This window comes from Neoarius graeffei, chromosome 24, assembly GCF_027579695.1.
Source record: "Neoarius graeffei isolate fNeoGra1 chromosome 24, fNeoGra1.pri, whole genome shotgun sequence".
In the NCBI taxonomy this organism is placed as follows: Eukaryota; Metazoa; Chordata; class Actinopteri; order Siluriformes; family Ariidae; genus Neoarius; species Neoarius graeffei.
Window position 1 is genome coordinate 37,714,323 of NC_083592.1, and position 25,797 is coordinate 37,740,119.

General features: G+C 42.7%; 1 protein-coding gene across 1 annotated transcript in view; it reads left to right on the forward strand.

The window, feature by feature from the left end:
• Positions 1-25,797, forward strand: part of tmem8b (transmembrane protein 8B) — a 271,726-nt gene that overhangs the window by 166,055 nt on the left and 79,874 nt on the right. The gene's annotated exons all lie outside the window — the stretch shown is intronic.

Sequence of the window (25,797 nt, forward strand, 5' to 3'; positions counted from 1 at the left end):
CAAATTAGAATAGCCCAATAAGAATAAATGAACAACCATGAAAGGTGGTGTTCATAGAGCTGCATAAACAATACGTATACATGTATTTAACAGTTATTCCACAAAATCAAGTCATACATGCGCTGATAGTTGACGAGGCGCAGAACACTGAGTTGACTATAAGCCATGTATGGCGACATTGAGTGAAATAACTATTTTATTCTATTCTTTCTGTGCGGAGTTTGCATGTTCTCCTCGTGTCTGTGTGGGTTTCCTCTGGGTGCTCCGGGTTCCCCCACAGTCCAAAGACATGTGGTTAGGTTAATATGAGACTGCCTTGGGCTGAGGTGCCCTTGTGCGAGGCCCCTAACTCCCAACTGCTCCCCGGGCGCTGTTAGCATGGCTGCCCGCTGCTCTGGGTATGTGTGCTCATTGCTCACGTGTGTGTGTGCGTGCGCATGTGTGTGTTCACTGCTTCAGATGGGTTAAATGCAGAGAGGAATTTCAGAAGTGTGAGATGAATATAGTTGTGCTTTCTTTCACTGGATTTTGAGAAACAGCTATTTTATTTTTTGCAAATTTGATAAATAAAAACTTTATACAAAACGTCCGAGAAAATCATTTCCACTTAGAGTGTAAACAAACCAGCGAAACAGTAGCAATTTGTGAAAAATGCTATAATAATTCTTGAAATTATTTGAAATATAATATGAAATATAATTGACAAAGTGCTAATATGAAAAAAACATGAAATAGTTCAGACAACCATAGTGCAAAAAACAAGAAAAAAAAATGACAAAGCGTGAGTACAAAAAACTGTGGCTAAGACTAAGCAAAACAGAGCAAAAATCAGGAAGCAAAAAATGGCACAGAAACAACGTAAAAAACAGACAAGATGTTCTGGCAAAGTCCCCTTCTGAGAATGGCCTATTTATACACAGCAGAGCAGACCAGGAAGTGAATGCCGGCAAGATGGAAGTCCCATCCCGGATCCGGATTGTGCTGAACTGGGAGATAGTAAATCCCCAGAGTGGAAGTCCGGGGCGGATCATGACAGTACCCCCCCAATGAGCACCTTCAGGAGCTTTAGGGAGAGGGTCAGGGTGTTGCTGATGGAACTCCATGATAAGTGTTGGGTCCAGTATGAATGTGGCAGAGACCCAACTTCTCTCCTTGGGACTGTAACCCTCCCAGTCCACCAGGTACTGAGTCCTCTGCCTCGCCACCGCACCTTCAGTAGTTTCTTGACCGTATAGGCCTCACCGCCATTGATGAGCCTGGGGGGAGGAGGAGGGGGTTTGGAGGGTGGGAGCAAAGAACTAGAGACCAGAGGTTTAAGCTGTGATACATGAAAGGTAGGGTGAACACATCGCATGGTGAGTTCTAGCATGCCAGTTCGCACTAGCATGCCAGTCTAACAGAACAAGGATTGATTACCTTCTTGATGAGGAAGGGTCCAAGGAACCTGGGTGCCAGCTTGCGAGAGATGGCCCTAAGTGGCAGGTGGCATGTGGAGAGCATAACTCGTTGTCCCACTCGGTAGGTGGGTGCCTTGGAGCGACGTTTGTCGGCCTGCTTCTTGGATGCGAGTGTGGAGCAAATGAGTCTTCTCTGGGTCAATGCCCACGTTCTTCTGCAGTGGTGGACTGATGGTGCAGCGACCTCTTCCTCCTGGCTGGGGAACAGTGGTGGTTGGTACCCTAGTGAGCACTGGAACGGAGAGACCTGTGGCAGAGGAAGGGAGAGTGTTATGTGCATATTCGATCCAAGGTAGGTACTTGCTCCAAGAACTGGCATCCCTGGACACCATGCACCGGAGTGCAACCTCCAAAGCCTGGTTAGCCCATTCTGCCTGGCCGTTGGTCTGTGGGTGGAAGCCTGAGAAGAGACTACAGGTGGCCCCGATGAGTTTGCAGAAGGCTCTCCAGAACTGTGCAGTGAACTGAGGACCCCAGTCAGAAACTGTCAGTAGGCAGACCATGTAGGTGGAAAACATGGTGGATGAGTAGTTCTGTGGTTTCTTTGGCTGAGGGGAGTTTGGGCAGAGGAATGAAATGAACAGTCTAAGAAAAATGGTCAATGACAGTGAGGATGCATGTATTGCCACCTGAATTGGGGAGTCTGGTGATGAAGTCCAGGGTGATGTGAGACCAAAAGGTCAATGTGGAGTAGGAAGGTGTCTTAGTAAGCAGAGGTGGAAAAACCCGGGTGCAGAAAGTAAAAACCCTGCCACATTTTTGCTCCAGCTAATTCAATGAACCAGCTGATCCTAATTATCACATCCCCTAAGCCAGGTTGATGAGCTAATTGGTGAAATCACCTGTGTTGAGAGCACAGGCAGAAGGAAAACCTAAGCAGGACTTTTACTTTGTCAATCCAGTTTTTCCACCTCTGTTAGTAAGCCAGCAGGGGGTCGATTGGCTGTCTTGTTCTGGGAGCATGTGTCGCAGACTGCCACAAACTCCTGGATGTCCTCCTTGATGGATGGCCACCAAAAGCGCTGCTGGAGGAGAGCCAGGGTTCGGGCGGCTCCTGGATGACAGGCCAGCTTGGAACCGTGACCCCACTGCAGCACCCGAGTTCGCACATGACAGGGAACAAACAGATGGTTATAAGGAATATTCTTGGAGTTACCTTCACCAGGGTCCTGCTCCAGGGCCTTCTGCACGAGCGTCTCAACTTCTAGAATAGTGGCTCCCACCAGACAGCGTGGAAGGATAGTCTCAGGTGGCTTGGACTCCTCTTGGTGGGAAGAGAACATCCTGGACAAGGTGTCGGGTTTGCCGTTCTTGGACCCTGGGTGGTAGGAGAGCGAAGTTGAATCGGGAGAAGAGACCAACGGGCTTGACGGGAGTTGAGACGTTTGGCAGACTTGAGGTTCTCCAGGTTTTTATGGTCAGTCCAGACTAGAAACAGGAGGTCAGACCCCTCGAGCCAGTGCCTCCACTCCTCCAAGGCTAGTTTCATGGCCAGTAGTTCTCGGTCGTCGATGTCATAGTTTCGTTTGGCTGGGGATAGCCGGCAGGAGAAGGAGCATGGGTGGACCTTGCTGTCGTTGGCCCTCTGGGATAGGATGGCTCCAACCCCTGACTCGGAGGTGTCGACCTCGCCGATAAACTACTTGGTAGAATCGGGTATGGTGAGAATGGGAGTTGTGGTAAACCTGTGCTTGAGACTGGAAAAGGCTTTCTCTGCTTCTTCCCCCCCACTTGAACTTGGTCTTGGTCGAGGTCAGGGCTGAGAGAGGTCCAGCTACTGTGCTGAAGTTGCAGATGAAACACCTATAAAAGTTGGCGAACCCCAGGAAGCACTGGAGCTCTCATCTCAAAGATGGGGTGGGCCAGTCAGCAACTGCCTCCAGCTTGAGGGGGTCCATCTGGACCTTGGCTGGTGAAATGATGAATCCCAGGAATGAGACAGAGCTTTGGTGAAACTCGCTCTTCTCTGCCTTACCAAACAGCTTATTCTCCAGCAGGTGTTGAAGAACCTGCCGGACGTGACCCCGATGTTCCTCCAGGGAGTGAGAGAAAATCAAGATATCATCCAGGTAAACAAAGACAAACGGTGTTAAGAAAATCCCTCAAGACATCATTAACCAGCTCCTGGAATACCGCAGGTGCGTTAGTCAGGCCGAAAGGGACTATGAGGTACTCATATGGCCCTTTTCCACTACCCTTTTTCAGCTCACTTCAGCTCGCTTCAGCTCACTTCAGCCCGACACGGCTCGCGTTTCGACTACCAAAAACCAGCACAACTCAGCTCGTTTCAGCCCTGCTTAGCCCCTAAAACTCGCACCGTTTTGGAGTGGGGCTGAAGCGAGCCAAACCGTGCCGACTGAGGTTGGGGGCGTGAGCAGACACTCCCCTGTGCACTGATTGGTGAGGAGGAGTGTCCTCACATGCCCACACATGCCCCGCGAGCGCGCTGGGATCTGTAAACACTGTAAACCCGGAAGAAGAATAATTACGAATTGCGAGAATTTCTGAAGCCTTATGCGCCTCGCCTCATCTATACGCTCTTGCCAGTATCTGTCCACGTTGTCGGTGACAACAAGCCACAGCACCAAGACCAGCAACACTAACGACTCCATGTCCTCCATGTTTATTGTTTACTATTCGGGTCGTGAGACTACCGCTTAAAAGCTCACTGAATCAGTGACATACAGAGCATCGTGGACGAGTTCGCGGAGCGCAAGGCTCGTCGTATGCCCTTCAAATAATGCGCGCAGTAGGCTATTGATGTTTTATTATGAGCCATGTACAGTATGTCGCCTAATGTTTTTTTGTTTCTGAGTTACATGTTCGTTTGAAGGACTTAATGTACAAAATAACATAGTTGCACCCCGTAGTGTTGAAATTGGTAAACACAGTGCATTCAGTGAGGTTTGCACCGCCCTCCTTTTATTTCTGACTCTTCCTGTCACCACTCTGAGCGCTCATTCGTATGCCCTTCAAATAATGTGCGCAGTATAAGCTATTGATGTTTTATTATGAGCCATGTACAGTATCCTAATGTTTTTTGTTTCTGAGTTACATGTTCGTTTGAAGGACTTGATGTACTAAATAACATATAGTTGCACCCGGTAGTGTTGAAATTGGTAAACACCGCAGTTGCGGACATTTTGTAGCCTAAAATGATGTTATGATAAGCTTTAATAAAGGGCCCGGTCATTTGCCCCGCCCCCGGCCCGGCTCTGACTTGTTCCGTCACTGTCACTGATGTCACTGTTTGCGCTGCTGAACGACATCACGTGACGTCCACCCACTTTCGCTAACTCCACCCAATGTGTCCACCCACTTCCAGCCAGCACGGTTCAGCGCGGTTGTAGTCGAAATGCAACTCCAACAGCCCCGCTCAGCCCGACTCAGCTCGACTCGGCACGGCACGGCTCAGCCGCGTTTGTAGTGGAAAAGCGGCAATAGTGGCCTGTGGTGGTGTTGAAGGCCACCTTCTACTTGTCCCTTTCCCTGATCCTGACTAGGTGATGGGCGTTGCACAAGTCCAGTTTAGTGAACAGCTCCCTGGAGTAGTTCAAAGACTGTAGTCATGAGCGGTATTGGGTAGCAGTTCTTGACTGTGATGGCGTTGAGACCTCGATAGTCAATGCAGGGGTGGAGTGACTTGTCTTTCTTCTCCACAAAGAAGAATTCCGCCCCTGCTGGGGAGGAGGAAGGGCAGTTGATCCCAGCTGCCAGAGATTCAGTGATGTATTTCTCCATGGCTTGTCTCTAGGCAGGGGAAAGGGAGTAGAGACATCCCTTGGGTGGCGCCATCCCTGGCAGGAGGTGGATACCGCAGTCATAGGGCTTATGAGGGGGAAGGGACACTGCTCGGGTCTTACTAAAGACAGGCTTGAGGTCCAGATATTCCAGAGGCACATGAGAAAGGTCAGGAAACCTGCTGGCTGAGGGCTGAGGTGGTTTGGCAGGAGGCAGAGCAGAGTTCAGGCAGGAGGCCAGGCAGGAAGGACTCCAGCCTAAGATGGTGTGGTCAGTCCAGTTTAAGTGGGGGTTGTGCTGCATCAACCAGGGTAATCCAAGAATAACGGGAACATGAGGGCTGTTCATGATGTGAAGTTGTATAGTTTTGGAGTGATTGCCTGAAATCCTTAGGGTGAGCGGAATGGTGAGGTGAGTGATGGTGGTCAAGCCAGTGCCATTGAGTGTCAGGACGGTGAGAGGGACCTCGAGGGCGAGTAACGGGATTCCGAGATCCTTGGTGGTGGCAGAGCAGATCAGGTTCCTGTCCACCCCCGAGTTGACGAGCACTTGAAGATGGTGATGCCGGTTGTTGAGTGATAACAGGGAGCAACAGTCGGTCGGCAGGGGACTGGTTCTGAGCATTGCCCACCAGGGCCCCTCGATTCACTGGTGGGCTCGTCCTTTTAGCGGGCAGGCTCGGCAGATGTGTCCCTGCTGACTGCAGTAGAAACAAGCCCCCGTGCTCCATCGGTGCAGTCGTTCCTCTGCTGACACCCGTACCCGATCTATCTGCATGGGTTCGACGGACGAGGCGGGTGGTGGAGAGAGGTTGAAGTTGCAGCGGCTCCTCTCTCTCCTCCATTGTTGAACCCACGTGTCAATATGATTGGCCAGGTCAATCAGGCTGGAGAGGTCCAACATCAGTTCCTGTGAGATGAGTTCATCCTTGATGGCGTCGGATAAGCCATGTAGGAAAGCATCGACCAGGGCACTCTCGTTCCAACCACATGACGCTGCCAATGTCCGGAACTTGATGGCATAATCCGAGGTAGATCGGGACCCCTGCCGCAGCTCCATGAACTCTTGCCGCCTCCCAGCTGGACAGAGAGCAATCAAATGTTCGCCTCATTTCCTCAAAGAATTCCTTGAAGCTGGAACAGGGCACATTGGCATCCCAGCCCACTGTCCCCCATTCCCTGGCCTTGCCGGTGAGGAGCGTGATGGTATAGGTTACCCGGGAGCATTCTGTGGGGAAAGCCAGAGGTTGAAGGTCCAAGAGTAGCAAACACTGACAAAAAGAGATCTGCAGGTACCTGGTTCTCCACTGTAGGGCTGAGATGAAGGGAGTCTTGGTTCGTGGACAGCGGCGGTGGCGGGAGGTGAAGAAAGAGACGGCTGGGCAGGGGTAGGCATGGTTTGGGAGTTTTGGAGTTGTGTGTCTAGGAGGTTGAGTGAGTCAGACAGGGTGGCCAGGTTCTGGGTGATCTGCCGGAGTTCCTGTTGGTGGGTCCCAAGGAGTGCTCCTTGCTGCTGCATAGTCGTTCTCAGATGGTTAAGTTCCGCTGGATCCATGTTGGCCAGAATGTACTGTTAAGGGTGGCAAGATGTGGTGAGTTAGGATCCAATAGCAGAACACAAACCAGAAAATCCAATGAATAAAAATGATTTAATTAAAAGTCCAAAAAAAAGTCAAACAAAAATAGCAAAAATAATTCAGACAAAAACGAGGCAGACAAAGACAAAGTGCTAATATGAAAAAACATGAAAAATAGTTCAGACAACAGCCATAGTGCAAAAAACAAGAAAAAATGACAAAACATGAGTACAAAAAACTGTGGCTAAGACTAGGCAAAACAGAGAGCAAAAATCAGGAAGCAAAAAATGGCACAGAGACGACATGAGAAACAGACAAGATATTCTGGCAAAGTCCCCTTCTGAGAACGGCCTATTTATACACAGCAGAGCAGACCAGGAAGTGAATGCTGGCAAGATGGAAGTCCTGTCCCGGAACCGGATTGCGCTGAACTGGGAGATAGTAAATCCCTGGAGTGGAAGTCTGGGGCGGATCATGACACAAAGAGCTGGTTAGTACTGGGACAGGAGACTGCCTGGGAAGACCAGATCCTGCTGTGGAAGGGACTTTGACTTTTTGACTTTCATTGAGCTCCTAGCCTCATAAAATATATCTATTCATATTAGTATCTGTTCAGTTATTGCTGTCTGACTTCTGTAATTCTTTGAGTTGTGTGAGATGGATCAGTTATGTCAACCTGGTAGAGCCAAGTCTTTCTTTATTGTCAGGTTTGCTTTTCCTGATAATAACTGATATATTTCACCTGCCAGATATTTCAGGAAATTGTTTGATTTAATAGTGTACTAAAGATAAAATATAACGTGTGAAAATAAATAGTTAATAATCATGAGTAACCTCTGAGTTGAGGTATAGCTGTAAATTATGGGGTGTCTGAAAGGATATTGCTTTACCAAATAGTCAATGCAGTAAATTTGTACACATATAGAGGACAAATAAATTCTCCACACTGCTTAATGAGGCATGTCTTACGACTCTGTAAATGATGATCCTGAAATACCACTAATGCCAAATCAGGAAAGGTCAGATGACACTTCTGCAGAGCAATGGCTTACTTACAAGCCATCAAACAGATTTGTGAAATTCTGACTGATACTTAGTGATTACTGTTTGTTATATTTAAAATAGGAGGGGTAAGATGCACTATATGGCCAAAAGCTTGTGGACATCTGATCCATAAGTTATTCTTCTTCAAACTGTTGCCACAAAGTTGGAAGCACACAACTGTATCGGATGTCTTTGTATTCTGTAGCATTACAGATTCCCTTCACTGGAACTACAGGACTCAGACATGTTCCAGCATGACAATGCCCCTGTGCACAAAGCAAAGTCCATGAAGGCATAGTTTACCAAGGTTGGTGTCTAAGAACTTGACTGGCCTACACAGAGCTTTGATCTCAACCCTACTGAACACCTTTGGGGTGAATTGGAACACTGACTGTGCCCCAGACCTCCTAAACTGACATTAGAGCCTCAGCCTGACGTCACTAATGTGCTTGTGTCTGAATGGGAAAATTCACACAGCCACACTCCAAAATCTAGTGGAAACCCTTTCCAGAAGAGTGGAGGTCATTATAACAGCAGAGGGGGCTAAATCCATCCATCCATCATCTGTAGCCGCTTTATCCTGTCCTACAGGGTTGCAGGTAAGCTGGAGCCTATCCCAGCTGACTATGGGCAAGAGGCAGGGTACACCCTGGACAAGTCGCCAGGTCATCGCAGGGCCAATACAGAGACAAGCAACCATTCACACTCACATTCACACCTACCCTCAGTTTAGAGCCACCAATTAGCCTAACCTGCATGCCTTTGGACTGTGGGGGAAACAGGCGCACCCAGAGAAAACCCACACAGACACGGGGAGAACATGCAAGCTCCACACAGAAAGGCCCTTGCTCGCTGTTGGGCTCGAATCCAGAACCTTCTTACTGTGAGGCGACAGTGCTAACCACTACACCACCGTGCCATCTCAGCTGCAACCTTGCTTCTTAATACTATTCATACTATTTTTCAAAGGTCATTGGTGGTACTGTTGCTCTTGGTTCCTCAAGCAAATAATCTGATTTGGATGCCAAAAATGCCATTTTACATTGATAAAACAATGTTCTTTCTCTGGAAAGGGAGATAGAGGCATCCCTTTTATACTTTAAGCATTTACTTTTCCCCTTTCAAAAAGAAGCTTGTGTTTATTATAGCTTACTGCTGTTTATAGTACAGCTTACACTGAATGTCCTTGCAGTGGTTTTTACTCAAATCCAAAATCCATACCGGTATTTTGATGCCCAGTGTTCTTTTTGGTAAGAGGTCTATGCATCGGCTGCATGGTATGGAAGCTAGAATATTCAGCCTCAAGCTTGATGCCTGCCAAGAGCAAAAGTTGATCTGGTTAAGTAAATGATAGCCAAAAACAGAAATACCGTACCAGACTAGGAGAATCAATGTCTTAAAATAAAAAATAAAAAAGGAAATGTATACAAGGCATTACAACCATTATTTACTATATGTGACTTCATCAGACAGTGGTTTTGTGCTGCTTAGCCATGACAACTGCAGTTTTCTGTGATACACTGTTTATATTCTTGAGATAGCCACCAGTAAATAATTTGTAACTCCAGAAAAAAAGTGCTGGTGTTTCTACAAAGGCTGTCGTCATATTTTGGAGCCATCATTCACCTTTTGAGCACCAGCTGGAAGGTTTTGTAGGGCAATAAGGAATTTTGAACAGCTTCAGAAAAAGATCCATCTGCAAGCCTTGAGGCAGACTTTTGAGAGGCTCTTTCTGAACACACACACACACACACACACACACACACACACACACACACACAAATCTCAAGTTAGTACTAAGCCTTGTCAATTGCATTTCTCACCAAAAGTATTTGTATCCAATAGGAGTCATCTGAATATACAGTAGATATGGATATTTGGAACACTAATTGACAAAAAATGGCTTAAAAATAATATAATGAAATGTTTCGACATTAAAAAAATACTATAAACAGCAGTAAGTCATAATAAATGAAACAAAGTCAATATTTGGCGTGAGACGACCCTTTGCTTTACAAAAAAAATAAAATAGTAGTCTCAGGTACAATGAGTGCAGTTTTATAAGGAAATGCAATGAGCTGTAGGTTTTACTGAGCATCTTACAGAACCGGCCACAGTTCTTCTGGACACTTTGTCACACTTGCCTCTTAATTTTGCACCAAAACCCAGTAGCCTTCATTATGTTTTCTTTTTTAATCTGAAAAATGCTCTCTTAGATAATATGCTGCTCAGAGACAATTTTTTTTTCCTGTAACATTTAATTTTGTGCTGGAAAATGAATGTTTGGACTCTAAAATGTTTTTGCACTGACTCGATAATGTAGAAGTCATAAAATATAAATCTATAAAAAAGTTTGTATTCATATCTACTGTACATTCGGATTTAAGCCTGAAATAGTAGTGGCCTAACCACAAGGGCTTATATTTAAATTATAATCGACCAGTATGCTCTCAAACACTTTGAGAAAAGAAAAAAACCCCAAAAAACTCTGAGGTAACCGGCAGCACTGTCAGCATGTCATACATACATACATTAAATATATTGTATAACCTGGTGTTTGTCCTGTGAGCTTCATATCTGAACATTCACTTGCAGCAATGAGATCTCAGCTCTGATATATATCTTTAGTCTTAGTTAGGTGCCCTTTGAACCTTTCTCGCAAAAAAACAAAAAGAACAAACAATTTCCCTTCTATTCATATCTCACATATCAATAATATCTGCAAATCTGCACCTTTTGCTATACGAAACATTGGCCGAATACGCAAATATTTAAACAAGGATGATTGTGAGAAGCTAGTACATGCCTTCGTCACATCCCACCTAGACTTCTGCAATAGCATTTTATTTGGTCTTCCAGACTGTGATCTCTCTAAACTCCAGCGACTGCAAAATACTGCTGCTCAGCTTGTTTCATCTCATCTCATTACCTCTAGCCACTTTATCCTGTTCTACAGGGTCGCAGGCAAGCTGGAGCCTGTCCCAGCTGACTAAAGGTAAAAGGCAGGGTACACCCTGGACAAGTCGCCAGGTCATCACATCGACACATAGACACAGACAACCATTCACACCTACGGTCAATTTAGAGTCACCAGTTAACCTAACCTGCATGTCTTTGGACTGTGGGGGAAACCGGAGCACCCGGAGGAAACCCATGCAGACACGGGGAGAACATGCAAACTCCACACAGAAAGGCCCTCGCCGGCCACGGGGCTCAAACCCAGACCTTCTTGCTGTGAGGCGACAGTGCTAACCACTACGCCACCGTGCCGCTCCAGCTTGTTTCAAAATCAAAGAAATCTGATCACATCACACCTGTCTTGCAAAAACTCCACTGACTTCTGGTTAAATTTCGAATCAACTACAAAAAGTTTTGCCATTGACTTACAAGGCACTTAAAAGCATGTCTCCTGATTATATTTCTAGCTTACTCCATCCCTACATGCACTCTCAGATCCTCTAACCCAGTGTTTCCCAACCTTTCTTGAGCCACGGGACGCACATATTTTACATTTGAAAAATCCCACGGCACACCACCAAACAAAAATATCACACACAAAAAAAATTATATAATGATAATCTAGTCGGGCGGCACGGTGGTGTAGTGGTTAGCGCTGTCGCCTCACAGCAAGAAGGTCCTGGGTTCGAGCCCCGGGGCCGGCGAGGGCCTTTCTGTGTGGAGTTTGCATGTTCTCCCCGTGTCCGCGTGGGTTTCCTCCGGGTGCTCCGGTTTCCCCCACAGTCCAAAGACATGCAGGTTAGGTTAACTGGTGACCCTAAATTGACCGTAGGTGTGAATGTGAGTGTGAATGGTTGTCTGTGTCTATGTGTCAGCCCTGTGATGACCTGGCGACTTGTCCAGGGTGTACCCCGCCTTTCGCCCGTAGTCAGCTGGGATAGGCTCCAGCTTGCCTGCGACCCTGTAGAAGGATAAAGCGGCTAGAGATAATGAGAATGAAATAATCTAGTCTCAATTTACTCACAATTTCCTTAGTGGGAAACCTGGGCCTGTTTAGTTGAACACAAAGCTGATATACTCATAGGAATTGAAGAAAGACACACACGAAGATCTTCAACAGCTCTGAGTCTCTCTCCTTTTTTAGTTTTTATAGCAGTCATGCTGGAAAAGCCCAGCTCGCATAGATAGGTTGTGGAAAATCACCTTTTTTGCTTTCTTCTGACCTCTACTCATACTAGGGCCTTCATCTGGGTCAGAATTTTCTCCAGGGCCCAGTTTGGATTGTGTACTTTTTCTTTTCAAATATTTATCTATCGCTATCACTGCTGTCACACCCGAAGCATTACTAATTCAGTTGTTTGAATGGCAACAGGTAGATACACAGGTTAATTAGCTACCTGCTGCCATCTATTGGAAGAGTATTTAATTGTTCTGCTGGTCACTATACGGTACGTCGCTGGCATAGACAAACGAAGACAAATTATTTGCAGTAAATAAATAATTTTCGGAACAATTAAGTGAAATTGGATAATGTCCCACGGTACACCTGATGATCTCTCATGGCACACTAATGTGCCACGGTACAGTGGTTGGGAATCACTGCTCTAACCAGAACCTATTAGCCATACCTAAAGTAAACAGTGTAAGCTATGGTGACAGAGCTTTTTCCTTCTGTGCTCCAAAACTGTGGAACTCTCTGCCTTTCCATGTCAGAAATGCTGAGAATATTGAACTGAAGACTTATTATTTTAATCAGTTCTTGCATTAAATTATGTGTGTATTTGTTTCATTTGTTAAATTTTCAGTTTTTAATCCTATGAACTTATAAGAGCATTGAGCTTACTGTAGATAATGCTCCTATAATGGATATTTTATTATGTTATCATATCTGTATTTATATCCATGTAGAACATATCTGTTCAATCCAAATAACATATTCATCTTCAGTTATATTCCTTGTTTACAGCTAGTAGTAGCATTACAGTTACTCATTTGGCAGAAGCTTTTATCCAAAGCGTCCTACAGTTGGGCTGAGGAGATCAAGGTTAAGGGCCTTGCTCAAGGACTCAACCGTAGCAGCTTTGTAGTGCCAAAATCTGAACTTTCTGAGCAGTAGCCCAAAGCCTTACCCACTGAGCATCCACTGCCTTATCATAGAGCTGTGTGCATCATAGGGATGATTTAGGTGGTTTAATAATTTGCATTGCTGAGAGCATTTTTGAGTTGCCATGCCAGTGCTACAGTAAGGGATTTGGGGTAATGATTGATATAATCAATATACTGTACATTGTAGTTGGTGCTTCATTTCTTGGGTAGGAAGTATAAACCAACCCAGTGCAGTTTGATTGAGGTTTTCACATAATCAAATGTAAAGTATATTGATTATATCAATCATTACCCCAATGTCTGCCTATGTTTATGACAACACCTTGTAAGAAATTACGACATATTTTGAGGCCATAAGTTGATCGTTTTTCTCATAGGTAATACAAAAATGTGCATAATATTCATCACATGAAAAATGAGGTAATACCTTGAATAGTAGTCACTGAAAATGGCATCTCTTATACATATTCCTTATAGACATGCTGTATGAGTGGAGACTGTCAAGGTATAGGGAGTCATCATCACACGGTCTAGCTGTCATGCTCGTCTTTTGAAATCTTGAAACGAGCAAAAGATAAAGCAAAATACCAACTATTCATCAAGTGTCAAGTGAGTTCCTGTCCATCAGAATTCAGATTGTGTTATATGAGAGAGCCCTCTGGAATTCATTCTGCTTCGGAGCTGTCTATAGAAAATGCCTCTACCAGGAAAATGGTTCTTGTACCAGCTTTTGCATCAAGTAGGCCTCTTATTGAACCAGAGGTTTTGAAACTGATAGCACTTACAGAGGAGCATTCAGCAATGCATTGTTAGAAGTCTGCAGGGAAGAAGTCAAGTCTGCTGGAGTAGCCTTGTCTAATGTGCTCTTTTCCTCGCACCTTGTCTCTCTTAGCAGGCTCAGTTACCATAGCAATACAGCAGGAGCTGCGCTGTGTGATATTTTGCTTGACCTCTGCTGAAGTTGAGCTCAGTCTAGGGCCAACAACACAGCCCCTGGTTCTACATACAAATGATCACATACTGCCTCTCCTTTTCTATACTGGTGCTCTGTTTCCAGCACTGCAGCTGCGAGATTGCTGAGGAACTCGCAAGGACAGAAAATTCCATTGTAAAAAAAAGTGCTAATTTGGAATACACAATGGAGTCTGACAGCCTCAATACCTGGAGGTGTGATTTGGCGTAGGTGGAGGGTGGAAGTTACTCCACAAACATGTGCCAGCCACCCACTTCTCAGCTGTCCACTCCACTCATTCATCTTCTCTCAGACCCACAGTGGGGGTTTTATGAAAATAGCAGCTTACTCTGAACGTTAGCTTGCACCCGAACTATTATCATCTTTTAATAATTCAGGATCTTTGAATTATAAAGGGTTTCTCTTACAGCTCTAGCTGTGATTTAAAGATATTAAGCCATGAATTTTTTGGTCCTAAGTATGGTCAAAGCAGATCCACCTTTTCTTTAGTTATTCATTTTTTTAATTAATAATTTAAGCTAATATTTTGTTGTAACGTCTTTTTCAGTGGCAAGTAAATAATATATTTCTGACATGAACTCATGTTTGCCAAAAAAAAACCAGTATCATTCCAAAGGCTCAACGAAGATAAGACTGTGACGAAAACTCAAAATTAAATCCAATGCCACTTGAGAATTTATTATACAAGAAACATACAGTATAATAATGTATTATTCTAAACACATTCACTGGATATGAGCAATCACGCGCTCTGATTGGCTACTCTACTACTAGGCTATCAACTCGTACACCATAAGTAGAGAAAAACAAAATGGTGGAGTGTGTTATTAACACTAACACTATTAACACCAGCACTGATGAGATTCATCACAGTACAGTGATATCGTTTAGTTTATAACTCAAAAAACAGAATTAAGTGTGCAGTACCTCTTTAAAAGAAATATTGTGTACACACTTTGATTGGTAATAGAGATACAATAGAGGGAGAGAAATAAGAGAGCACATCAATTTATGTTGGATAACAGCAGGGCTTTGAACCAGAATTTTTTTTCCTATTGGTTCGTTCCGAACAGAAACGGAATTTTAACGTTTCCGGTTTTGGGTTCCACCATTAAATAGACGTTCCCGAACCGGTTAGAACAAAAAAATTTCGTTCCCGGAACGGTTAATTACGTTCCCTGTCAGCTGTTTAAAAAATGGCTATAAAATTATGTCTCTGTCTCATCCAGCTTAAGCCAAATGTAGGCTAATTCTATTACAACCTTCATTAAATAAGACAAGAAATAATTCAAAACAATTATTATTTCAAATGTTGGCGATTTGGATTCTCAGTATGTCTTCCCATCTACACAAACAGAAAAAGTGCCAAAAATGAAAGATAATTCGTTTATGTGTTACCAAAGGCTAGTCAGGCCCTATGCATTGATAGGCTAACAGAGGTTAACGTCATTTAATGTTCGCGAGCCTCTCATTAACGTGAACAAATATATTGATATCGTGTTTGAAATTGACGTTTTTGAATAACGATATACTGCAATATTTACTTCTTATTTAAGATGTGGAGACGTGATAGTAGTCCACCCTCCCGCTCTCTCCATTCAGTCAGCGAACGTCACACAGGAAGTGAACCCCAGCGGGTCATAGAAACTTGCGCAGGAGAAGAATGACTTTTTTATTTGTAGGCTACGGAAACTTTGAGGAACGAAATAAAAACTGGTATTAACCGGTTACCATTATTTTTAATAAGCGTTTCTGTTCCAGAACATAAAAAATAATAAAGTTTCTGGTTTCGTTTCTGTTCCATGTGAAATAGAAAAAGTTCCCGGTTTTCGTTCCTTGAACCGGTTCAAAGCCCTGGATAACAGGGCTCAGGTGTGACATGTTAGTCATTACCCCACTAGCTCGTTCCCCAAACACACCTCTTCTAGTTCAGATCCATGTTAAACCACACCTCTTACCTGCTCTAAGACAATTACTGGAAATGGTTTTAGAGCTACACACCTGCCCATACTCGCTTAGACGTTTTATAGCCCTGTTAATCTCACTGACATTATCTACTCTTTTCACACACTGCTTTTAAATCTATATCAGGTTCAATCATTACCTGGCCAATGATAATATTCACTTGGGTTTTATTGGTGCCCTGTGTGAGGAAAGAGGAAGTCATTAATGAAGCAAAGGAATAATAATATGGTGGACATTAATAGTGGGTGCTATGATGTGCGAACTGTAATCCCTCCAAAAGGATGGATTTTGTCTATACAGGTATATCAGTATGGCTCACTTTAATGTCAGGATAAAAAAAAAGACTCAAAGAGTGAATAACACTCACTCTAAAGTGAGACTAAAGAGTGGGAAGCACTGTCACCTCATAGCGAGAAGGTTCAGGTTCAAATCTCACAGCCAACGGGGGCCTTTCTGGGTGGAGTTTGCATGTTCTCCAGTGTTTGTGTGGGTTTCCTCCGGCTGCTTCGGTTTCCCCCACCGTCCAAAGACATGCAGATTAGGTAAAATACCCAGCCACTGGGGTTGCATAAGACAGTGCATACTTAGTGCCGGTCCCAAGCCCAGATAGATTGGGGAGAGTTGCATCAGGAAGGGCATCTGGTGTAAAAACCATGCCAAATCAAATATGTGGCTCCCTAACGGGAGCCGCCAAAAGAAGAAAAGAGTGAATAACAGGAAAAAAAAGAGAATATGATTGTCCACATTGGTTATAAGCACAGGCCTATTTCAGTGATTTTTTTTTTGAACTTGTCTAATTACAAATTCAAAGTGCTTTCATTGGTCAGCTAGTAATAACATTCATGTAATGTTTAGATTTGTATTAATGGAAAAAAAGACTTTGTGCTCTATCTCTGCACTCACTGCTAGTGAACCTTTATCGTCACATGGTGTTGCTTATTTCATGGTCTGTGATCAACACTTAATTACAGCTAGTGAAGGATAGAGTAAGTGGGTCTTACCTTTTGTGTCAGGTCCTCGAATTTTCTAAACACTTGAATACATAAGATACTGAGATCTAACATGCATTTATATAATTTTCAGGAAAACGTCAAGACTTTAACTTTTGTGTTATTTTTCTCTCTCACTGTTGTGTGCAGCAAAGCTTACAGCAGTGCTTTGTTCAACTCATGCTGTATCGGTCCTGAGCCTAAAGCAAGAAAGCACACTTTGATCAAGCAATGCAGTGTTGCAGATATTTACATCAACAGATGCTAGCTTTGCTATACATTTCCACAAGGCATAAAGCCATTTTAAAGTGTGAGATGATGCTGGTTATTCCAAGGTAGTGAATGTGAGGATGCTGTATAGCAGGGGTGACCAAACTTTTTTCTCTGGGGGCCACATTGTCGTTCCTGACTGTGATGGGGGGCCGGGGTCGGGTCAGCTATATAACATAGAATTGTATGCCCCAGACAAATATGACCACCAGCAGGCCTCATTGTGTAGTAGAGATTACTAGCCTGGCACAGCCATCCACACTACTATATCCACACTACTATATCAACACTTGATTCCTGGCACATATTTGTTTATCTTTACTAGTGGTTTGCAAAAGTAGTAATCGAGTCTTCACACTTTGTTTTAATTTGAAATACCACAGATATTCCATTTATTTATTTTCTAATAAAAATAACATCAAAGCTGTCAAGGTAAGAAACATCTGCCTAGTTGAGGTGATTGACGCTGGCAAAGGTGAGTGGAAAATTATAAATTGTAGGTAGGCCTGTTGATATTATTAATAATATTTATAATAATTGTGTGCAGCACTTAATAAAGGTCAAATAAATAGGCCTATACAATAAATACATTTAAAAAAACAGTGACATTATAATAATATGAGCAATAGATCAATAGATCACAGCAGTTGTGCTGTGTCCTGCACGTCATTGCTCTCATCCATGGCCAAAGCAAAAAACTCGAATTCTGACGCTTTCTCATTCAGCTGGTCATACACGTTGTCCCTGAAATCTTCGGTTCGCCTGGTCATAGTAGGTGCGGAGAGACTCACCGCGTTGAGCGCATCCTTCTTGTCGGGAGACACCTCCTTGGCCACAGCAAGCATGCATACTTTAACAAAGTCCCCATCAGTAAACGGCTTTCCATGGGTAGCTAGTAGGTGAGCTACCTTATAGCTACCTTATAGCTTTCGTAGTGACTGTAAAGGTTCTCCCAGCCAGAACGGTCAACTTCTCGAGACCAATGCCCTCCTGACCACCTGCAGAATTCTGGAGCGAAAACACCGTGAAAAAAACAGACCAGAAAACCAGAGATTGGCTTCACAGATTGGCCGTTTATTCACAGTCTTTTCACCAAAGATACAGCATTCAAAAAAAACCTTTTATAACAAATTATAATCATAACAAATGTCTGTTTATCTCTCTAAAAGGCAGCTGTGTTTGTGGGTGGTAGAAATGGGCAACTGGACTTGCTTGAAGATTCTTGAAAACGTTTCACCTCTCGTCCAAAAGGCTTCCTCAGTTCTGTCTGACTAATAGGAAGTATCAGATATTTGTCCCTATTAGTCAGACAGAACTGAGGAAGCCTTTTGGACGAGAGGTGAAACGTTTTCAAGAATCTTCAAGCAAGTCCAGTTGCCCATTTCTACCACCCACAGTTTACTATGACCTGGATGATTGAGAATCTTCACAGACAGCTGTGTTTGTCTGTTGTGTCTGGTGTGTGTGTGTGTGTGTGTGTGTGTGTGTGTGTGTGTGTGTGTGTGTGTGTAGAGGGATGGGGGTAGGATGTGTGTGTGTTATGTGTGTGCGTATGTGAATGTGTTGATATCTTGTGCTAAGTCAGCAAATCACATCTTAATTCCATCAATATAAGTGAAACCTTGCGCAATCCTGTATATATATTTCATATCAACGGATATTTTTTTAACAACTCAGCAACTCAACATTTACGCACGTCAAAGCGCGAGATGTTTTACGACAATTCTACTATGTTTAGTCTTAGCAAAGAAGTGTCTTCTCCACTGGAAGAAGGTCACAGTAACTTTTACAGGAAGCCACACAGGAACAGTCAACAAAGGATCTAAGAAGCTAAATATTAAAATCATAAAGTCTTAACAATCCTAAATTACATTCTGCATTCTAAAACTACAAAACTAACTTAAATCACTTAATGCAGCTTTAAATCTAACATTAAATCTAACATTCAATCATTTCAATTTCAAATTCAACACTGAAGAGACTGGTTAAATCTAACAATCCTAAATCACGTTCTGCAGCTATAAAACTAACTTAAATCATGGCTTTAAATCCTAACAGTGACGACGCAGATTATATTCTTTGAAAACCGACACACTTTCTTTACATACAAGACAAACTGCACGGTCCTTACACTGAGCGAAAAAATAATCGGTGGCCCACTGTTCTTTAAAAACTCTGCACTCTCTGTCAACTTTTCGCTTACCACTAGCCATTTTGCTGTCCTGAACACTGACAGTTCTCTGCGCATGCGCTGCCTGTCACTGCTTGATCGTGAGCATATGACGAAAATTCTGAAAATATGAATAGTTCATTTTATAACTAAATATCAATTTTAATTGATAAAATCAACAAAATACAAGATGCAGACATGTTATTATTTGCCAAAAAGCAATTTAAAAAAATAGGCCGTGACCACTTTTGGGGATTGCCTCATAGGGCTGGTTCAAGTGGTGGGGGGCAGAGGGGCTGGGGGGCCAGTGGCGGGCCGGAGTTGGCCCACAGGCTATAGTTTGAGGACCCCTGCTGTATAGGATCTGGGTGGTTATGCAACTTTTTTCATGCAAATATTCTGTACTTATTGACTGAGTGGGAGGGCTGGATGGGAAAATATTTGGCTTGAGGTCATGCCGTACAAATGGCCAAGAGCCAAATATTTTCCCGTCTGGCCCGACCTAACTGAGTCGATAAGCGTTTTATTACATGACCTTTTTTAACTAACATACACAGTGGAAAACAATGAACAACGAATGAATACTTCATGAAAAGGTAGACAAAGTGTCAGGTTTGTAGTCTAATTTTCCTTTTTTCTTTGTTTGTACATAGAAACTACATAGCAAGCTGTCTAGCTCCTTAGAGGGGATGACAGCTACGTCTCTTTTCTACTTAACTTCTGCAAGAAATCTTTTGAAAACGTTCATGCCGTATTAGTTTAAAAAAAACAGTTTTCTTGTTGTAGTCCTTGTATAAACAAGTGAATTTCTTCACTCGAAAGTACCTTTTTTCATTTTCTTCAACAATTTTGTATTTTTCAGACACAATTCTGTGTCTGATAAATCATCTGGCTCATAAAATTCACTTTCACTCTGCTCAGTAGTGTTGCTCATTTTTCAAAGTAACGATTCAGAGCAAAATGAAAACAGCGGAAGTGAGGGAAATGGGTCCGGGGCCGCATACGGCTTTTTCCAGACTAGATTCAAAAATCCATATCTGCCCAATCACGTGACTTTTCCCAATGGTTTTATTAAGAGCGCGTGTTCGGGTCCGTATGGGTCATATGATAATGCTGCTTATTTGTGGTGAATGTCATTCTTGTGGACAAATGTTGCAAGTGTAATATCTGTAAAACAGAGGTGGACAATTGGATGGCAATGCTGCCTTGAGAGAAAACTGGAGGAATAAGAGTTTACAGGGCTCTGGGAAAAGCACCTCATGGAAAATAAAATACTTTCATATCGTAGTCCCAATCGTGAACTGTTTTTTTGGTGGTGTCGTAATCTTTACTTGTTTGTCTTGCCATTGTGTCCACATCCAAAGTTTTGAGTTGCAGGAAGAGCTGAAAATGTCAGTTTTTTGAAGGCAAACATCCAGTGGGAATGTGAAATCAAGCTTTGCTTTCAGAGGGTTATAATTAAAGCAGTGCCTCAAAGATTTGGAACAAACCATCTTTTCTTGACATTACTAAAATAAAGAAAGTTTTCTTGACTGCAAGCTCCTGTGGCATGGGTTGCTTACTTGTCAGTTAACTGACCCACCATGTTTCCTCTCTACAGTTTTCACCAATCATTTATTGAGTCAAAACAATACATGGTTAAAATGGAGGTGTCAGATAACTTATACTTTCTTTTTTGGCGTTCGAGTTGCAATAATAACCTTCCATTAGAAGCAACATGTGGTCTTCCTGCGGCACCACCTGTGGTTTCACATGTGCTAAAAACTGTGTCCAGCTGGTTGGGATGCAGAAAGCATCCGCTTGTTGATGCTTCTGGTTCCCCAGTTCGACACAAAAATCTCTAATTGCATGCTTCAGCCCATTATTATTTTCCAATGGCTTGGCAATAATCTTGGAGGAGTGGAAGAATGGCTTGATTTGATCTGAGACACTGGCTAAATGGAATACAATTAACATACTAATGAAGGTTTATTTCAGATATGACAGGTCCTCTAGTGCTCCCTCTAATTTTTATAGCCTCAGTGCCCCTGGTCATATGGGTTACTGTTGTGCCTCTAGTCTTGGGTCGAGAACTGTCAAGTTTGTATTATTATTCAAAAGATTAAATCATTTATTATTGATCAATAATCTGAAACATTATTAAAAATCAGGCCCTTCCCAGGATACAGGGCACATAATTTGTTAAATGATTTCTAACAAAATAATATGCATATACTGTACGTACAAACGAATGCTGCGTCTAGCCTTAACAATTATGTGTGGCCATGCTGCACGTAGCTCCTGTCTTTGGATTATTTTATACTCCTGTGCCAAATGTTCATTACTCAAAAATGTTTATTTATTTTTTATTTCTAATGCTATTTTGTATTTGATTTTATATCCCTCATCAAAAAAATTCCCATGCAGGGATTGGCCAAGGATGACTCACATGACATAAAATAGTTCCACCATTGATGAAATCCATTACCTCATGATATAAAAAAAAATGGATATGATGTGAGTCAGTCATGGTATATCCTGGATATACCATGAACTGATATCACAATTTCAAGCGATAAGGCTGGCTCGAGTCACAACTGTGGCTCTGCGAGCATTTGTGTGTGTAGATATACGCATCATGATCATGCCTAGTGAGGCAGGCGATAGCATAGTACACTGCACATGTGCAGGTCAAAGGTCGCTCTGACGTAAACAACAAACATGGCTGCCTCCAGTGAGTTTATGTTGAGATTCAATCTTAACACTTTTTGCTTGGAAGTTTTTAATGCACTGAGAGGCTCCGGTAATGATGGATTCTCTTCAGTGACTAGCATAGTACTGCGCCCCTCAGAAAATAGTACTATACCAGTCACTGAAGAGAATCCATAATTTCAACTGGAGCCTCTCAGTGCATAGTGTATTTGATTATTATTTGATGCCAGGACATACAGCAAAATACAGTGCCTTGCAAAAGTATTCATCCCCCTTGGTGTTTGTCCTGTTTTGTTGCATTACAAGCTGGAATTAAAATGGATTTTTGGGGGGTTAGTCTCAAATAGTTGTCTCAAATGAGACAAAAATCGAACTTTTTGGCCATCATGGGAAATGCCATGTGTGGCACAAACCCAACACCCTGAGAACACCATCCCTACAATGAACCACGGTGGTGGCAGCATCATGCTGTGGAGATGTTTTTCATCTGCAGGGACAGGAAAGCTGGTCAGGACTGAAGGAAAGATGGATGGCACTAAATACAGGGCAATTCTGGAGAAAAACCTGTTTGAGTCAGCCAGAGGTTTGAGACTGGGACAAAGGTTCATGTTCCAGCAGGACAGTGACCCTAAACATACTGCTAAAGCTACACTTTATGGTTTATAAATGTTTAAATAACTTGGCACCTAACTATTTAAGTACAAGGCTTACCAAATGTTCTGATGTTCATAGGTATAATACCAGATGCAAGGATCTCTTAAATGTACCTAAGTGCTGCACTGCAACAGCACAGCACACTTTTTTCTTCAGAGCCATAAATTCTTTTAATGAATTATCACCAGAAGTAAGGAATGCGACAACACTCGCTTCCTTCAAGAGGCAAGCAAGACAAGAACTGAAAAGAAGCTGATTTTAATTTTGTATATATGCATATATCTCATCTCATTATCTCTAGCCGCTTTATCCTGTTCTACAGGGTCGCAGGCAAGCTGGAGCCTATCCCAGCTGACTACGGGCGAAAGGCGGGGTACACCCTGGACAAGTCGCCAGGTCATCACAGGGCTGACACATAGACACAGACAACCATTCACACTCACATTCACACCTACGGTCAATTTAGAGTCACCAGTTAACCTAACCTGCATGTCTTTGGACTGTGGGGGGAAACCGGAGCACCCGGAGGAAACCCACGCAGACACGGGGAGAACATGCAAACTCCACACAGAAAGGCCCTCGCCGGCCACGGGGCTCGAACCCGGACCTTCTTGCTGTGAAGCGATAGCGCTAACCACTACACCACCATGCTGCCCTATATGCATATATTTATTTTATATAAATTATTCTAGTATTATATAATTTTATATATTATTATTGTAATTAAGGATGTAGTTTTCTTTATTTATATTTTAATATTAAGCTTCATGTAAATTAATTCTGAAAAGCCCATTTGGGAGAATTAATAAAGGTGTATTGTACACTGGAGTGGTTTAAAGGGAAACATTTAAATGTCTTGGAATTACCTAATCAAAGCCCAGACCTCAATCCAATTAAGAATCTGTGGCATAACTTGAAGATTGCTGTACACCAGCACAACCCATCTACTGTAACTTGAAGGAATAGGAGCAGTTTTGCCTTGAGGAATGGGCAAAGATCCCAGTGGCTAGATGTGCTAAGCTAATAGAGACATACCCCAAGAGACTTGCAGCTATAATTGTAGCAAAAGGTGGCTCTATAAAGTATTGACTTTTTTTTGGGGGGGGGGGGGGGGGGGATACCAATGCACACTCCAGATTTCTGTTTTTTCATCTTAATTATTGTTTGTGTCACAATAAAAAAAACAATGTGCTAGGGCTGTGCCGATAGACGATGCCATCGTCCATCGACGATGGTGGTCATCCATCACGATGGAGAGCCACCATCGTGATACCACGCCCCCTCCTGTCATAAACATGCATATACAGTATCATCTGGGCCTATTTAACCTAAAAAGTTAGTTTTTTGTTAGTTTAGTTAGTTAGTTTTGTTTAATATATAAATATAACATATAATTATATATAAATATATAAATCATTATAAAGTAATATCCTATTACCGCTTGTTCACGTAGGCTATGGTGCAGGGACGTGCTAGTGAACATAACATGTGGTTACACAAATACAGTATGCTACTAATAATAAATTTTGACTTCATTTTTTAGCCTACACTATACTTTTAATGTAAAATTTGTCATGTTCAAACAAATAGCCACTATTAACGACTTCAGTCGGGAAATATTGCACCTTATCAAACGGCAGTGAAGCGCAGACTTTGGCAGAAGTCAAATAACTTTAATCTGGTAAATAGGCCTACTTTCAGACTCAAAATGGTCCACTCTAAGCCATAATGTCAAACCAAATGGAAGAATGAAGGTGATTCTGATAAATGTAAAGACAGTAAAAAAAACAAAAAACAATATTAAATCATGATTTTAAAAGCTGGTGCAATAATTCAAACACTAATAAATTGGAAAAATTAGCGCGTTCAAGTGCGCACTAAAGGCCGAAACGCATCTTCAATTGATATGGTGTAAATAAACAATGAGTAATAGCTTAAGTGTAGTTTCTTCTCATAGTTTGAATACTAGTCTTTCATTGTTAGAGCAGATTAATATCTTACCGTGATCAGTGAGTGCTCGGGGAGGTTCATTTCCACCTGCGCTTTGCGCAGCTCATTTCTCCGAAGCCAGCTGTGCGCAAACGTAGTGTTGACTGCTCGGCAAACTCCAAACGCTCGGTCTGTACTGGCCCTCTGTTGCGCAAGCGAGTTGGTTATGGCCAGGTTCAAATTGTGCCCAAAACAACTTAACCACGGCCATTTCAATTGCCTGATGGCTGTGACAATATTTGCCCCGTTGTTATGCAGGCGATCTTTTTCTCTATTTTCCATTTGGCAAGTGTCTCATGCAATGCGTCTTCTAAATTGTCCGCTGAATGTGTCTCTGGCATGAAACTCGTCTGCAGGCATTTGGACTGCATTGCCCACTCTCGGTCCACATAATGTACGGTAGCTGACATATAGGGCATCATGTTGCAGCTGGACCACATATCCGTTATCAAGGCCAAATATTCCACATCACCTAGCGCTTTTTTTTCTTTACGTGCCAAAGCCTCGGATGAGTATCTAATACTTTTAATAGTAATAATAATAATAATAATAATAATAATAATGTGGTATTAAAATCCCCCCCCCACCCGCCCACGATATGATCGTCCATCACGATGTTTGCACTGTAAACATCATCGATGCCAATTAAGGGGACATCGCACAGCCCTACAATGTGCACCTTCAAAGTGGTCGGCATGTTGTGTAAATCAAATGGTGCTAACCCTCCAAAAATCCATTTTAATTCCAGCTTGTAATGCAACAAAACAGGACAAACACCATGGGGGATGAATACTTTTGCAAGGCACTGTAAGTTGTTTTAAATGTGCTTAAATAAATAAAACTTACTTACTTACTTACTTACTACCTGTTTAATCTTAAAAGATAATTAACGTATCACAAAATAAACCCCGACAGGGTGATACAGGACCACAAAGCACAGGGGTCTCGACTCACCCTGAAGAGATTTATTTCACAGTAATACCTTGGCTCAATGTACATTATCCCATTTATTACATGTCTACTTCCTAAAGAAATCAATCATTTTACACAAAATATTGATTTAAAAATGATTTTATTGATTCCTGCTAACGATGTGGTCCATAGCAATGGTGTGTTATTCACAGCAACAGTCTATTATACAGAAACAACAGACCAGAGAATGCTGTACAGAATCAAGTATTCAAATGAGTCATTGTCACAAGCCACATTTAAAC